This window comes from Chelonoidis abingdonii, chromosome 3 (genome assembly GCF_003597395.2).
Source record: "Chelonoidis abingdonii isolate Lonesome George chromosome 3, CheloAbing_2.0, whole genome shotgun sequence".
Taxonomy (NCBI): Eukaryota; Metazoa; Chordata; order Testudines; family Testudinidae; genus Chelonoidis; species Chelonoidis abingdonii.
In genome coordinates this window covers 212,892,790-212,908,918 of record NC_133771.1, presented here as the reverse complement: position 1 = coordinate 212,908,918, position 16,129 = coordinate 212,892,790, and the positions used below count along the sequence as shown (strand labels likewise).

The following is a 16,129-nucleotide window of genomic DNA, read 5'->3' as shown; positions in this document are numbered from 1 at the left end:
GCAGTTAAAATTTGAAAGCACGAGTCCTTCTCTAGATTTACCCTTGTCTAAGAAGATAATGTTTTCGTGGAGCCTAATCAAGTAATGTAATAAGAAAAAAAAAAGATTTTTTTTGGAGAGTTAAGTACTTTTATATTAAGCTATTGAGGCCTTATTTGGAGTATTGTAAGATTAAATTGCTGTTTTGCTAACTCTGCTTGGTTTCCTTGTGAGAAACCAGGCAATATTTAGATAAGCTACATGATCATATTCTTCACTACCAAGTCCTGTGTTCTTTGGATAGGAGTCCCCCCTATGGATTAATTTGAGAAATGACTACCAAAAGTTCTTTTAAAAAAATTAATAATGGTATATTATGTGCAAGAGAATTTCAAGAAGCTGGTTTTGTTGGTTAGAGAAATATCTGAACATATGGTAAGGATACGAAGTGATGCTTGTGAGGATCAAGAATTGGTTCGGGCAGATTTTATGGTGCTGCAAGTTTCAGAAAATACACAGAAGTTTCTCAGTCCCTTGCATTATGGAAAATATTTATTTTTGGCATATGTGGGAGAGACATCATCTAAAACAAAAGCAAGAGGTTCACTAGGGCTAATTGAAAACATTCAGAATGTCAGAAAAAAATAGTGTGGGCTACACTAGTGTTTGTACATGTAAATTTAATAAATAAAGCAATTAATAAAACTCAAACTGGCCTGTTGCTGACTTCAAGGCATATGCTGATGAAATTGTGTAAGAAGAGATCAGGTTTGTTGGAACCTTGAGTGCATATAAAAATCTGATTTAGCCAACAATGGATTCTTCCGAGATATTGATTCCTTGTATTCAACCCAGTGAACTTCAGGCTGGCTCCTATTATTTTTTTCTTAAACAATACATCTTCTGTCTTGTATATAAAAATACAATAACTGAAATATATAAAACTGGAATTTGCTGCTGCTGGAACACCTAGAAGAAATATATACACTAATGAAAAATATGTATGTATTTGGCTTTTGATAGAATCCAGATTTCGTACAGTATGGAGAAAGGTTAAACATGGTTTGTATAACTGTAATTTAAGTAAGGATAACTTCTGACAATGGCACATGTACAATGTATTTTTGTGCTTTCCTCCAGATTATCCTAAATGAACTGTACATTAGGAAGGAATTTTTGAGCATCCTTTTGTTCTCCAGGTACTGCTTCCTAAGTTATCTTGCAGTCATTTACAATGCATCATTGAGAGCTCAGTTTATCTGTAAAGATTAAAAAAGAAACCAAACAAGATTGTATCTTAAGATGCACTCATACTGTTCTAAATCCAAATTGCTATGTTCTTTTGAATCTTAGGTACTAATTTTATCCTCTGGAGGTGAAGGTGCAATTCAGTGTGCAAGTTTCAGGGACGTAAGTGATACTTGTTTCATAATTTCACATTGACTGTCACAAGGATTTTGAAGTTTCAGTGACCTCACATCATGTACATACTCTCAGAATGAAACTGAAAAATACGGCTTTAATTTAGCATGACTACAAATCCAATCCATCTAAGTAGATCAATTTCCTAGCTTCCTAAGTCTAAATCAGTTCTGGTCATATGTGGTTTACAACTGGGCCGCTCAGCAGGAAATTTTATACCCAGGATACTTTGTCCCTCCAGGAGTTCATGTTACATGTCAGCATCCTAGAAATGAAACTATTCCTGGATTGTCTGTGGATCACAAAAATCTGGTGTTATGCAAAACTGTCTTTGTACAATCAGTCAGTGATGCTTTACATCACTTAACGAGAGAGGATAAACTCAGCCCATTTGCGCTGGGAAGCTCTTAAGGTTTGAAATAGGACAGAATCTAGTGAGGCCTTTCTGCCTGTTTCTAAACTTGAGAGAAGAGTATCTCATATCTTGCCTCTGAAGAATGTCCACAATGATCCATGGTGAACTGGATCCTTGAGTGGGACTCTGAGGGAGATCACCTGGCTTGAGCCTGAACTTTAAGAGGTGCACATATATAATTGGAGCATTCACTTCTTCGATGGAAATGCCTGCATACTTATCCTCTGATAGTTCTGGTGAGAAAAGTCCTTTCCTTTCTAACTTCAGAAGAGACTGTGGTGCTAAAATCTGGTAGTCTTCTATTGACTTTGGGTATTGACTTGATGTCTTCATCGGTTGGATGTGACCATAGTAATTCCCATCCAAATTTACTGTTTCACTAACTCTCATTGCTTAGAACAATGTGAAGAAATCAAATGTTTGGGTACACATCTGAAGTTCTGCCCCAGGTTTTCCTAACTGCTTTGAAGGCATCCATTGAAGAGCATAAGATTTACAGTCTGTTGTCTTCATGGGACACAAACTGCTTGATATGCTTTCTGTGCTCTATGGTAATCTGACTCTGGTCTCCTTCCTTAATAGTTAAACTCCTTAAACTACTTCCTTAATAGTTTAACTACAGTGTCTGTTTTCAAGGACCATTAGATGTTAAATTAATACCTGCTTTGGATTAATAAATACATGGTCATCTAACGACATCTTTTTAAAAGCCTCATTTTAGAGGACATCAACAGAACTGATGCTGTTTTCTTTTCTTTTTGAACCACTTGATTCCTGCAAATTCAGATTCCTGCATATGTTTATAATTTCATTTTGTAAAATCTCCACTACTCTGCAGTACTGGGTTGTCTCCTGTCTTCAGTAGAAATGGAGATAGCCCAACCAGTAACTCTACCACACCTCTTCCTCTTGCTTGCTAGACTCATTGCTTTTAGTAGCAGAGCTAAAAGGTTCCAAACATTTGAAAATACTAACTGTATCATTTATTCGTTTGGGATTTTGTTTGTTTGTTCCATTGTATAAATAAAAAGTAAAGCTGAACCACATTTCACTAGGTTAGCAAAAATATCACTCCAAGTATGACAGCTTCTAGTGTCCCACCCCAGGGTTGGGATTTTTTCGTCCAGTTATAAACCCTGCAAGTAGAGAGTGATAATGAGTATCTTCTCAAGTTTATCTTGAATGGTCATACTATTCCACTGCAAAATTATGTATTTGTGTATATGTCTGTATATATATACACACAATAAGAACACACACTTGATTTATGTAATAGCTGAGCATTGGCTGTCATTATTTCTCTCCTCAGATATGTTAGAGTTTGTAATCCTGCAGATTAGTAGAAAAGTCTGATAATTAATCATAGAATCGTAGAAGATTAAGGTTGGAAGAAACCTCATGAAGTCATCTAGTCCAACCCCCTGCTCAAAGCAGGACCAACCCCAACTAAACCATCCCAGCCAGGGCTTTGTCAAGCTGGGCCTTAAAAACCTTTAAGGATGGAGATTCCACGACCTCCCTAGGTAATCCATTCCAGTGCTTCACCACCCTCCTAGTGAAATAGTTTTTCCTAATATCCAGCCTAGACCTCACCCACTGCAACTTGAGACCATTGCTCCTTGTTCTGACATCTTCCACCACTGAGAACAGCCGAGCTCCATCCTCTTTGGAAACCCCCCTTCAGGCTGCTATCAAATGCCCCCTCACTCTTCTCTTCTGCAGATTAAATAAAACCAGTTCCCTCAGCCGCTCCTCATAAGTCATGTGCCCCAGCCCCCTAATCATTTTCGTTGCCCTTCGCTGGACTCTCTCCAATTTGTCCACATTCTTCCTGTAGTGTGGGGCCCAAAACTAGACACAATACTCCAGATGTAGCCTCACTAGTGCCAGATAGAGGGTAATAATCACTTCCCTGTATCTGCTGGCAATGCTCCTACTAATGTAACCCAATATGCCATTAGCCTTCTTGGCAACACAGAATACAGTAGATAGAACCTCAGAGTTACGAACACCAAAGTTATGAACTGAACGGTCAATCACACGCCTCATTTGGAGCTGGAAATACGCAGTCAGGCAGCAGCAGAGACCAAAAAAAAAAAGAGAAGGAAATACAGCACAGTACTGTGTTAAACATAAACTACTAAAAAAAAAATGGAAGGTTTAAAAAAGAAAGATTTGACAAGGTAAGGAAACCATTACTATACTTGTTTCATTTAAATTAAGATAGTTAAAAGCAGTATTTTTATTCTGCATAGTAAAGTTTCAAAGCTGTATTAAGTTAATGTTCAGTTGTAAACTTTTGAAAAAATTACCATAATGTTTTGTTCAACATTTCATAGTTACGAACAACCTCCATTCTCAAGGTGTTTGTAACTCTGAGGTTCTACTGTGCATGTATTTAGCTATATTAAAACAAGAACTTACATTTGCTTAAGTATAGAAGTCTAACCTATAGAATTACAAAAGCAAGGATGTTCAGAGTCTTCAACTCACCATATTGTGTCCAGATATTAAAGTATCCACCTTATATTATGTCCAGAATGTGGTAGGTTAAGAGTAGATTTTCAGCTTTAATTCTGAATAAATTTCCTTTTGTTGGTTTAGGTCAAGCCCTTAACATTAATTCTTCATACAATGATTAATTCTGATTACACTTCTTTATTCTTAATAGTTTTCCTTAGAGAGTAAATAGTCACTGTGCTTGATTTAAACATTTGTGTGTAAAATATACTTCTAAGTACATAGAGTAGGTTAAAACATTTTTTGTACACAAGATGCAGTTTTTTTTGCAATGTGTGTTACCTGCTTTTTTGGACTATAAGAAGAATGCCATTCTGATGGTGATTTGAAAATCAAGGAAAAAGCCTAAGAATCTTTTCAGAAAAGGTCTCGTTTTTTTTTTTTTAACCAGTGAAGCTTGTGCCTTCAAGTTATAAAGATCATGTTAGAAATTAGCATGACATTCTTAAGACTGTATAGCTTTGGCAATTATTTGACATGGCACCTGACAGTTTTCTGCTGAAATGATCAGTTCTGACTCTGAGGACTATCTATGGTCAGTCTCTGATACCTTATCTACAGAAAAGCAACAGATTTAACTTGTCATGTTTAGCTTCTCTGGCAGCTATTGTAACCAGCTATCACAAGACAGGTTGGAGTTTGAGACAGGAGTAGTGGTCCAGTCACACCGATTTCTGAAGTATCCTGATGAATGCTACAGCAGCTCTAATAGGTGGTGTAAAGGAGTACTGACCTTCATTCTGAAGTGCAGTTTCCCTGCTGAAGTAGATCGATAGTTTAGCTGTCTCTCTCTGCTGCTTGCCTTCCGTTCTCACAGTGAGAACCTTCTCCAGGCAGCAATCGATAGCTCTAATCTGTTCCAGCCTGTAATAAGTCATGCAAGGAAAACCATTTAGGTGGCATTACATGGGATTGTAGAGGCAGCTCTTTAGCTCTTATTCATAGTGCACTTCTTAGACTTGGAGAGAAATGCATTGCATTCCAGTGGTACTGTATAGTTCTGTATATATTCGCTTCCACAGATTCACACTGAGGCATTCATAAACATCTAAAACTTTACATTTCAGCATTTCAGATACATTTTTTGCTTCCTCTCTTGCACTAATGACTGCTCATCGCCCCTCTTTACATATCTTGATGTAAATTCCTTTTCACTTCTGAGGATCATCAACATCCCGAAAAGTCAGTGCCATCTCTGCCTTTCTGTATCTCATGTATACAGTGTAAAAGAGAATTAAGAGAATTGAGAGACAGAGCAATAGCCCGGAAAGCAAAGTCCTCTTTATTCATAGAACAGCTACAACAATTATAGTTCAAACTTTAAATGTCCCTCAGCCTTGTGATAGGAAGGATTGTCTCCAGTAGTGAATAGCTTAGTCCTCCTGTCAATTCGGTCTTATTCTTTGAAATCTCTCATCATAACAGGAGCACTGCTCCTCTTCATTGATTTCAAGACTCCATTTGATTCCTTAAAATCATTAACATTATAGTCAGGGTTACCAAATAAAGACTTCCAGGTTATATATATCCAGAATGTATTGTGAGTGCACCACCCTAAAAAGGTTATTGGCACAAAGGCCTTTGTTATCCCATTCCCCCCTGACCCACCTCTGCCCTCATATTTTCATATGCCTAGAATTAACCCAAAACAATCCAATTAATCTTTCCACCATGACTTCGAACTTCATTACCCTTCACCCCATTTAGGTGATGTGAGCTTTGCAAGACAACTGAGCCTGGTCCCTTATTGGTACAGGCACTAGTCTCAATATGAGAGTGCTTATTTCCTGCATCTCCCTGTTTTTGGTGTACTGTAACTCTTGACAGTCATGTCACTGATATAGTTCCAATCCACTGGTAGAAGTTTCAATTGCCCTGACTGCCTCCTCTCTTAATGATGATCTCCATATGTGCAGAAACCATAGTCTCTCCAATAAATAGTAAGCAATTTTAAAAAGGTTTTTATTTCTTATATTAGTTTAGTGTAACAGTTCATAAAGCCGAATCTCTGGTTAACTAATGTTCTGGGTAGGCTAAATAATTTTAAAAAACAAAAATAAAGTAATTGTGTGAGATACCAAGTCATTCTGTGAAACTGGTATAAATGTGGAGTAAATTCCACTGAATTAAAACTTTTGGCCTAAATATACAGTAAAATCTCTATGATTCACATTGAGAACTGGACGGTCCATTGTGATTTTAGAAGCAATATAGTCTACAGAAATGAGCACAGGGTTTGGATTTTGGAATTATGAATTCTAATCCTAGTTCTGTCATGGAAAACACTGTTGTTTTCTGACTTATTTCCCTTTCTGACTTATTTCCCCACCTGTAACAGTTTAATGTATACAACACCATACACTTTGCAGGATTTTGTTTGTTGTTATATGTATAGTGTCTTGAACATGCAGGTCCCAGTCCTTGGGTCAGGCTGAGTTGCCCATAACTGACAGTACGCCACCTTTGTTCTCCTTGGGTTGCTTGAGGTTGGTTTAACAGTAATTGAGTAAAGGGAACTTCATTCTACTCTAATTCGTACTGGCTGATAATAGTGCTCCTGGGGTAATTATAACATGGGATTGTCAGTGCTCAAAGGTGAGCTGGCCTATCCCAGCCATAGCCTGCAAAGGGGGATTGTGTAGGGCCCACCACAAGAATATCCTCAGTTGCATTTAAGGTAGTTTTATAGTCTGTTTGCACAACTCTGAGGCCAGGACCCAGCCTGTAAAGAGCTATAGAAATACTTAACAGTAATCCTGAATTTTGAAATGTCCATTGCTCATTGAGGGCCACTCGCTGTTTGTTGAGTAGTGATTTCGTTGGTGAGTAATTACACTGATTTCAGTAGTGTTACTCACAGAACACACTACAACTCAATGTAAATTACAGTAGCAAAGTTGGGCACTCTTTTTAAGAGAAATATAGTTTTATTTGTAACACTAAGTTCATACTGCATAGTAAATGTACTGCAATATATTTTCTTAAAATAATGAAATATTGTATTATGAGCCCTCACTACACATTGTTCTTAGTATTAAATCTGTGTTGGAAATTATGGTGAAATACCAGAAGCCTGTTTACAATATCAGGTTTGCCGATTAGCAAGAAGAGAATTAGGTTCCATCATAAACAGATTTTTAAAACAAAATGGTTGATAGTCACTTCCTCCCTTGAGTGCAGGCTCTTTCCTCTCCAAGAAAGAGCTGAATACAGCTCCCTAGAACTGGGTTATCAGGAAAAACAAAGAACCTCTAACTCAGATACTCCCAGGTAAAATATATTTTAAAGTTATAACATAAAAGAAAATAAACCATAGTTGCCTGTGTTTGGACTAACACTGAATTAATAACTCTAAACATTTTTTTTAACCCCGCACCAGCACAAAGTAAGGACTTTATTCTGAAATTTTCAAAACAATCCTTAGGGAATTTGTTGTGCAGCTCCTGTGTAATCCTTTATAAGAAAAAACATTTATTGGCTTTACCACAAGTTTTGCCTGACTAAAGATTGCCAGCTTGGCCACTTACTATGTTATTGGCCGGGAATAAAGATCACTGTTTTAAAATAATAAAATTAAATGGCAAAATCCAAAGGCCCTTACTCAGATTTTACTCAGACCTTACTCAGGCAAACTTCCATACTTTAGTGGGAGTTTGCCTAAATGAATATCACAAGATTCAGCCTTAAGATCTCAATAATAAATTAAAATTTACACATTTTGAGATGCAGGAACTGACAAAATTCAAATTGATATTTTCTCTTTTGAGGTTTGTGCTGTGAGCTCATGCAGTCTCATTAACATTCTAGCTCTGTATTGCGGTTGCTTCTTGCTTGCTTACCAGCTGTTCCTGCTGCTAGTTACAATGTCTGATGTGTTCAGATCACTGGGTTCCTGTACTCACCACGGAGAGGAGACAGCCTTTCCACTGGGGATACCCACGTGTCTGCCTGTCAGCAATGGCACCGAATAAAGTAATAGGTCCTCGCATGGCATATGGTGTCTGGATTCATACAAGATGCAAAACTATTCTGCCACTAATCCACAATGACTCATAGCATTGCTAATTTTTCAAACAAAAGCCCACTTCCACACCCACACTTTTAACCCCTCAGGCTAAAAAGCCTCTTCTTTAGTTTCAAAGCTTTGGAAATATAAGTAGGTGGCTTCTGGATCAATATATGAAACCTTATATTTATTAATCCGAGTTCTTTTCTTTTTTAAAAAAACTAAGAATAATATAAAAATTCCAGCTTCATTTTCTAATAAGTTAAACCATACATTGTTCTATTCTAAATCCAAGGTTTTTAACTTTTCCAATAGTTCTGTGTTGGAAAGCTAGTCAGTCACCCTGTACAAACACAGAACATTATAAATTGTATTTCAGAAGGAAGAGAACCAATCAATATATTAATATGACTACTGGGTGTGCAACTATCGTTATCTATATATATTTGAATGTCATAGTATTCAGAGGCCACCCATTTATAATGGGAAGGTTGAAATGTCCTTTTATCTCCCCAGGATACCGTATTCTTCTGGGGGATGGGGGAGAATTTTCCAACTAGAGGGAGCTACTGATATTGCTGATAGTATTCCCAAACCATCCAATATAATCACAATCTGCAGAACATACAGTGATCACTTCAATATGTTAACTACATTAAATTACTTTGAGTACTTGATTTAATTTATATATTTACAATGTAATGTGGTCAATTCAAACTGCCAAAATCAAAGAGATTCTGAGTAAAAACAATAAAACCAAGAGATTGGAAAATGAGTGTGTGGGTACAAGAATGGTATTGGGCATGAAAAAATTCTCAAGAAGAAAGATTGAAAAGATTAGGATTGCTTACCTTAGAGACCAGGCAAAGAAGAGAGGGCATGAGAGAAGTATATAGAATAGAGAAGGTAGATCAGGAGTTTCTGTTCTCCCTATTACATAAGAACAAAGGGACAGTCAATGAAATTAAAAGGTCAAAACCAATAAAGGGGAATACTTTTTCACAGATCTTATCATTGGACTTTGGAACTCGTTGACCCAGGATATCACTGAGGCCAAGTTTAGCAAGATTCAAGAATATACAGAGTTGTTATAAGTAATGCTAACAGTTTGGAAGAGAAATAAAATGTCATGCTTCAAGGTTAAAGCCTATCTCTAAGTATTAAGGAGTTGAATGAAACCTTTTCAGGATAATCACAGAATAAACTCTGCCTACTGCAAGGTTCTTGCACTTCCCTCTGAAGGATGTGGTGATGGAGACAGATTACTGAACTTAAATGGACCACAGGTCTGATCCACTATGGCAATTCCTATGGTCCTAAAAATGCACACTTACATTTGTACCTGTAGTTAGAATGCGTGATGATGCAAAAGACCAGCTAGATGTCCAAATAGCTATTTGCATGTACAGTTACCCAATTTATACATGCGAATGCAATAAATTCATACACTAATATACAATTGAATATGCATTTTTGTACACTAAGCTCCAATTTCTTGTTCTGAAAGTAATCTGAGCTCAGTACCTGGTTTTATGTATCATATGTACCTTAGTAGCTAAAAAGAGTTAATGTGGTGGCACCTTTGGAAAATAAAAATGGACTTTAAAGACATTCAAAGATAAACCTGAATTTTGTTGGTTTGTCTCATAAGCAAAATACATTTACTTTGGTCTGTGAACTTCTATGAGTCTGTGAACTTCTATGATCTGGTATATGATTATTTAGGGCTTTTATACCAGCTGTCATTATGCTCTTTTGTCTCAGCTCTTAAGCACTTCATGATATTTTTCTCTATGTGCTCTTGGAAAAGGCATCTTTCAGCTTATGTATCTGATAGGGCTTCTGTAAAAGGCTGAAGCTACGGTCCTGGAGACAGTAGTAGTGAGGGCTGATGGAAAGATACTTTTCTGCAACTGATTTTCTGCCTGCTGAGTTGAGTTAATTTGTTTCTGTGTAAATGTTTATTTTTAATGTTTATGGGTGTGTTACATTGTTGTAAGATTACTGTCATAATGGCTGGAGCTCTTGTTTCAGTTAAATCTCAGTCTAGATTTCACTTAAATCTAAAATAAATAAGATTTCAATTGATAAGTAGTGTTTTCCTATCATTACTGACTTTTGAAAACCTTTTTCAGTTTCCCTGACATACTATGATGGCTCCTTTGAAGTAGTTTAACCTGGTAGGTAAATATTATTTTAATTGTTTATTTTGAAAAAATATAATTTTCTACAGAATTCATAATGGTATCTTCTGGAAAGTTATGGGCTGTGTTATAAATCTGGTAGGTTGTCCACCTAAGCAGTAACAGTTACTAGGGAGATGATTGTATAATGATTCTTAGGGCAGGTCTATACTTAAAATGCTGCGTCGACACAGCTGCCCTGATTCAGCTGTGCCTCTGTAGTGCTTTAATGCTTTTAGTCAACTGGAGAGAGCTCTTCCGTCGGCATAATTAATCCACCTTCCCAAGAGGCAGTAGCTATGTGGATTTTTCACACCGCTGAGCAACATAGTTATACCAATATACGTCTGTAGTGTAGACCAGACCTTAGCTTGCAAATCGCTAACTTCATGAAGCAAAATGGATCCGTCACTCATGCACCTCTTAGCTGGATTAGATAGTGTATCTCTACATTTTAAATAGAAATTCATGACTCTACCACACAAACATAGTCATAGCTCACTGTCTGATACTGCAAAGTACTGACGTCAAAAATGCTGACTTATAAAACTGAGGTTGTAGAATACTATACATGTGACCTTGAGATTCCTTTCTTTTTCTCCACTTATTTTTGGAGGTTCACATTTTGGCTCATTGCTACATATTTTAGGACCCTATTTAGCCTTCATTGTATAGAATGTTGATTTCTGGAGTACATAAGCAGTCTGTGCACCAGGACATCTTCCAAGGCAGATAAGTACAGAAGCCAAACTCACCCATTGCCCAGGGCACAGCACTGAAACTGCTTGGAATGCCAAGAACTTGTACTGTAAATGAGTCCAGCCCCTCCGTGAGTAACCCTGCTACTTATTTCTATTCTCCTCTAAGAGTGTCTTCTCCATCTTTTTCTGGAGCTACTGAGATTTACTACTGGCCTAAAAATTCTGGGCTCTAGTAACACTTTTTCCTCTAAGCAGTTCCAATGGCAGAGAGAAGAAGGGACTGAGACTAATTTCTTGTCTTTTTGTTAAAAAAAAAAAAAAACACACACACAAAAAACACGTTATGGTGAGAGATAGGGATGATGGGAGTCACTCTCACACTGACTGGTGGTATGTCAGGCTGAGAAAGTTTCTGCATCTCTGAGTTGTGACTGTGGCTCCTTTCACCTTCCCTTAATTGCAGTGAGGGTGATCTTCTTCACCTCCAGTTGCCAGAGGGCACCCCAACCTATTTTCTCATTGGCTGAGTTTATGTACTGAGCTGTCACTCAGCCGGAGAAAAATGCCACCTGTTGAGCATACCCACTGCCTGCTTGTACTTCATTCCCTGGAACCCAATGCTATATATGACAAAAAAGGGCAAGGCAATAAGTCACAGATTCCACCCCAGGAAGGCGACAGAACTTGCGTGGGTGCGTTAGCTTTACATATGGAGTGCTTCCCATTTAGAAATGGAGACTGCTCCATGGATACAGAGTCCTGGCACAGCAAATATCTCCTAAAGTTGAATTTTACATTGATAACCATATAAATATATGAACATTTTTACTCTAAATTAAATTTTCAGTGGATTAAAATTGTGCATGCTATATTTAACCTTGGTGCATGTTAATTTTTCATCCAAGTTGTAAATGCCTTTAAAATAAACAATAATATAAAGAACTTGGCAGAAATGCAGTTAAAGTGATTTAAATACATTATTTTTAAGTTTTATAATTTTAGTTTACCAGTTAAGTACAAATGTGTCTAAAGTATTTTACAGGATTGTAATTTATTTGTGATGGTTGTATTGTAGTACATTCTTCTAAGCATTTTCTCTGTGCTTAATGCAGCTACCTTTAATTACATTATCATAACTGGTCTTCTAAATGGGGAAACAGTGACAGTTTACACTGATGAAATATGTGCTTGATTCATAAAAACATTTAAGAAAATGTTCTATTAAAGTGAAAACATAGTCAAAGGTTTTCATTAAATTGTATTTAATGAATAAAATAATTTCTCATCCTTCATGACAACTGTCTCCTCAATATCACATGAAACAAAAATAAGCTATGAAATAAATAAGGTTAAGGACTTATTACATCTATATAAGTAAAGGTCTAATTAGAGCTACTGAAAAAAACATAAATTTTAAATAATCTTAATAATCCAATTTTCTGGATAGCTGCATTTACTAATCATACTGGTTTAAACAGCCTCAGTGCCTGACATATTACATCTCCATTTTGCTGTAAAGATAAAAGGAAACTTCAGTGTCTCATTTTCAATAATGCATTTAATGTGTGACAAAAGATTCCTGTTCTGTTCATTTCTGTAGCTAGTTATTTTTCAAATGATTGCCCTGTTGGCTTTCATTTGGTTAACCCTTTCAGTGCTATATTTCCCTGATACTTTGCTACAGCTAATCAATTCTACAGCATGTATAAAGATGGTAAACAATTACTCTAAATTCTGATAATTTTTTCATGGACTGGGATGTGAGAATGTCTTGTTTGAATCCAAAAGCATTTTCTTTATTAGGTTTTGGAGTGCCTTTTGGTCTTTGTGTTACCATGTTTTATGACTTGTTGCCATGATGATTCAGCTCATCTTGCAGGTTTCTGTAATTGTGACTAATGTGTAATTATTCATTTTATTGAACCTTGTTAAGGTCTGCAAACCTCTGTACCAATGTACAGTAATTAGAGTCCAGATAGCCATTCCATCTGTTCCACAAGCACTGTTTAATTAATGAACTTTTAACGTGTTCTTTGCCTTGTAAAAGCTCTTAGTATTCTCAAGCTGTTTGTTGAATAGCATTGCTGTTAGCTTCCACTCCCTCTGGGGACCTGGCATTGGCACTGTCCAGTAGACAGATTACATTTTAATAAAAACTAATTATTTTTTTTTTTTTTTTTTTTTTTTAAAATTTTTATTTTAAAAATATTTTTTATTTTTTTTTTTTTATTATTAAAGTTTATATTAAAAATGGGCTAGATGGACCTTGGTCGGACCCGGATAACTGGCCGTCTTATGTTCTTTGATGATTTGCATGCCAGCATTTCCAACCTATTTAAAAAAAAAAAAAAAAACTACAGTAGTGTTAGTTATGAAATTCCAAAAGTCACACTCAAAGTATTCATAATTCTTGATGCAAATTGAAGAGATTTGACTTGTATAATGACTACTTGATTAATTACAGTTTGTGTAAGAAGGGGCTACAAATAAAATTCTCACATGAATTTTATTACTGTTTTTGATGACTAAATGTTTTAGAATTTTTAAAATCTTTCTGATCTCTTTTCCTGTGTATGTCAGTGTCACCATGCCTCAGTGGTTCACAGGTGAAAATACCAGATTCCAGAAAAAATTCTGAGAAATGGGGCAGACTCAACCCGAACTGGTGGTTATTCTACCATTAGATATACCAAGCCAATAACAAAAGTAAACTTCTGTCTCACCACTTTGGATATCAAGAAGTCAAAAAGGCAGTCTCCTTAGGCATTCCAGTCCTTATTTCAACACCCAGACACTAGACTTTATGATGAGCAGTTATTGAAAACCAATTTAATCAAACAAAGGGTTTTTCTGAGCTCAAGAGATCAGCCACATAGCCAGGTCAGTGAATAACTCAGATTTTACCCAACAATCACTCTGCTGCCAATCCTTTAGTAACTATAATCTAAAGATTTATTTGTGAGAAAGAAGAGAGTTAAAATGGTTAATAAATTATATACATACAATCATTGCAAAGTTCTTATATCAGGTTTGTAGCAGTGATGGAATGAACTGCTGGCTCGTAAAGTCTCTGGTAACTTCCAAAAGACTGGAAGGTCCTCAGTTCTGTGTGCTCCTTTTAGTTGTAAATCCCCAGTCCAGAGAATCGGAGGAGGAAAGAGGCAACATGGAGATGTTTCAAGGGTCTTTTATATCCTCTGCAAGGTGGTTGGGATTTTACTGTCCCAAACACAGCTCACAGCCCCTGTCTGGAAAGTTACTGGCACAAGATGGAGTCCAGAGTCACATGAGCATATCACATGTCCTTACATGGCTTGCTGATTCACAGTGGCAGTCACTGGCCATTTCTGTGATAAGGCATCCACGGGTAGACTTGCTGGGCAGAAAGAGTTTCTTCTCAGGCCCATTGTGAGAGTTAAGTGTCTTTAATAGGCCATCAACACCTACCTATCTGGCGTCAATGTAAATTTTAGCTAGCGGGTGTTACCCCAGGAACAAACACATTTGGGATACAGCCATATAGCCAATATTCATAACTTCAGATACAGTGATGATACATGGATTTAAACAGGATAATCTTATTTAGCAAATCATAACTTTTTCCATTGACACCTTACATAATATGTTTTGTACAAGATTTATTGCAATTGTCTAACAGTAAAAATATTAATGATATACATGGTCATATTTCAGTCACACAGCATCACAGCTGGTAAGAATGATATATGGATAATTACAGTCAAAAATATTTCACTATGTGTGTCTTCAGTGTTTTCTGAAAGGAAGGCAATGGAAGTCAAGATATGGCAGATAAACGCATATCTTTTCCTCTTATTTTTTCATCTGCCTAGTTATTTAAAATGTAAACTCCAGGGTAGGGCTTGTCTTTTTGCTCTGTATTTGTGTTTAAACCCAACACAATGAGGTTCCGATCCTGACTGAGGCTTTGGGGTGCTACTTTAATATAGATAATGATAATGCTTTTACTTCTTTGCCTTTTCTCTTTCTTTGTCCTCTCTCATTCTCAGGTGCACAGGGCATCCCTCAGTTTCCACCATTTATTTTGGTCTTTTGCTGGTTTGTTCAGGCTTTTTAGTGTCATGTTGATGGATTGGCTTCTTTTTCTGTTGCTTTGTGTAATGTTTTGCTAGGTTGTCTTCTTTTTCTCTTTCCATGTGCTGTCCATATTATCACTCACCATGGAAGTTGTGTTGCTGGCATCCTTAAATTGTGTCCCAAATAAGTTCATTGACATGTTATCATGATAGGCAAACAAATCTAAAGCATCAAATTAGAAATTCTGATGCTGCAAAAAACTCTTTCCAATAGACTCTGAAGATCTTCCATGGGCATTTATTTTGGAATGAGTTGATCTTCTCCAGTCTCTATTATAGTTTGCATAACTCCGCTCCATAAAGGAGAACAGACATGATGCCAGTGTTAAAATTCCTATTTTGAATGCCTATTATGCCACTTTCCCAAATCTTCTCAAGTTTACGTAAGTTGTTTGCAGCTTTTGATATTTGCTTACCATATAGTATGGTGACACCATCATTGCACAACTCACTCCATGGATAGGTAAAATGAGGTGGTACTTCTAGTGTTTCTTTGTCCTTTCTAATGGTTACCTTTAGGACATTGATCGCCATACAGCTTATCTTTCCCTTGTGGATGAACAAACCAACTTATTTTTCTGTTTGTGCCAGAAGCTGGGAGTTTTCTTCCTTTTAGCCATATGTTGAACTAGGCAAGACAATGTCATCAGCAAAAACAAGGTTATCCAATTGGGCTTTATAATTTGTCCATAAAATTACCCAATTGTCTTCTGCAATTACTTTCCTCAGTACATAGTCAATGACCAATGTAAACAACAGTGGGGACATAATACATCCTTCTTTTACTC

General features: G+C 36.6%; 1 protein-coding gene across 5 annotated transcripts in view; it reads left to right on the top strand.

The window, feature by feature from the left end:
- The window catches only part of RALGAPA2 (Ral GTPase activating protein catalytic subunit alpha 2), a 327,987-nt gene that overhangs the window by 251,524 nt on the left and 60,334 nt on the right, over nt 1–16,129 (top strand). The window lies entirely within an intron of this gene.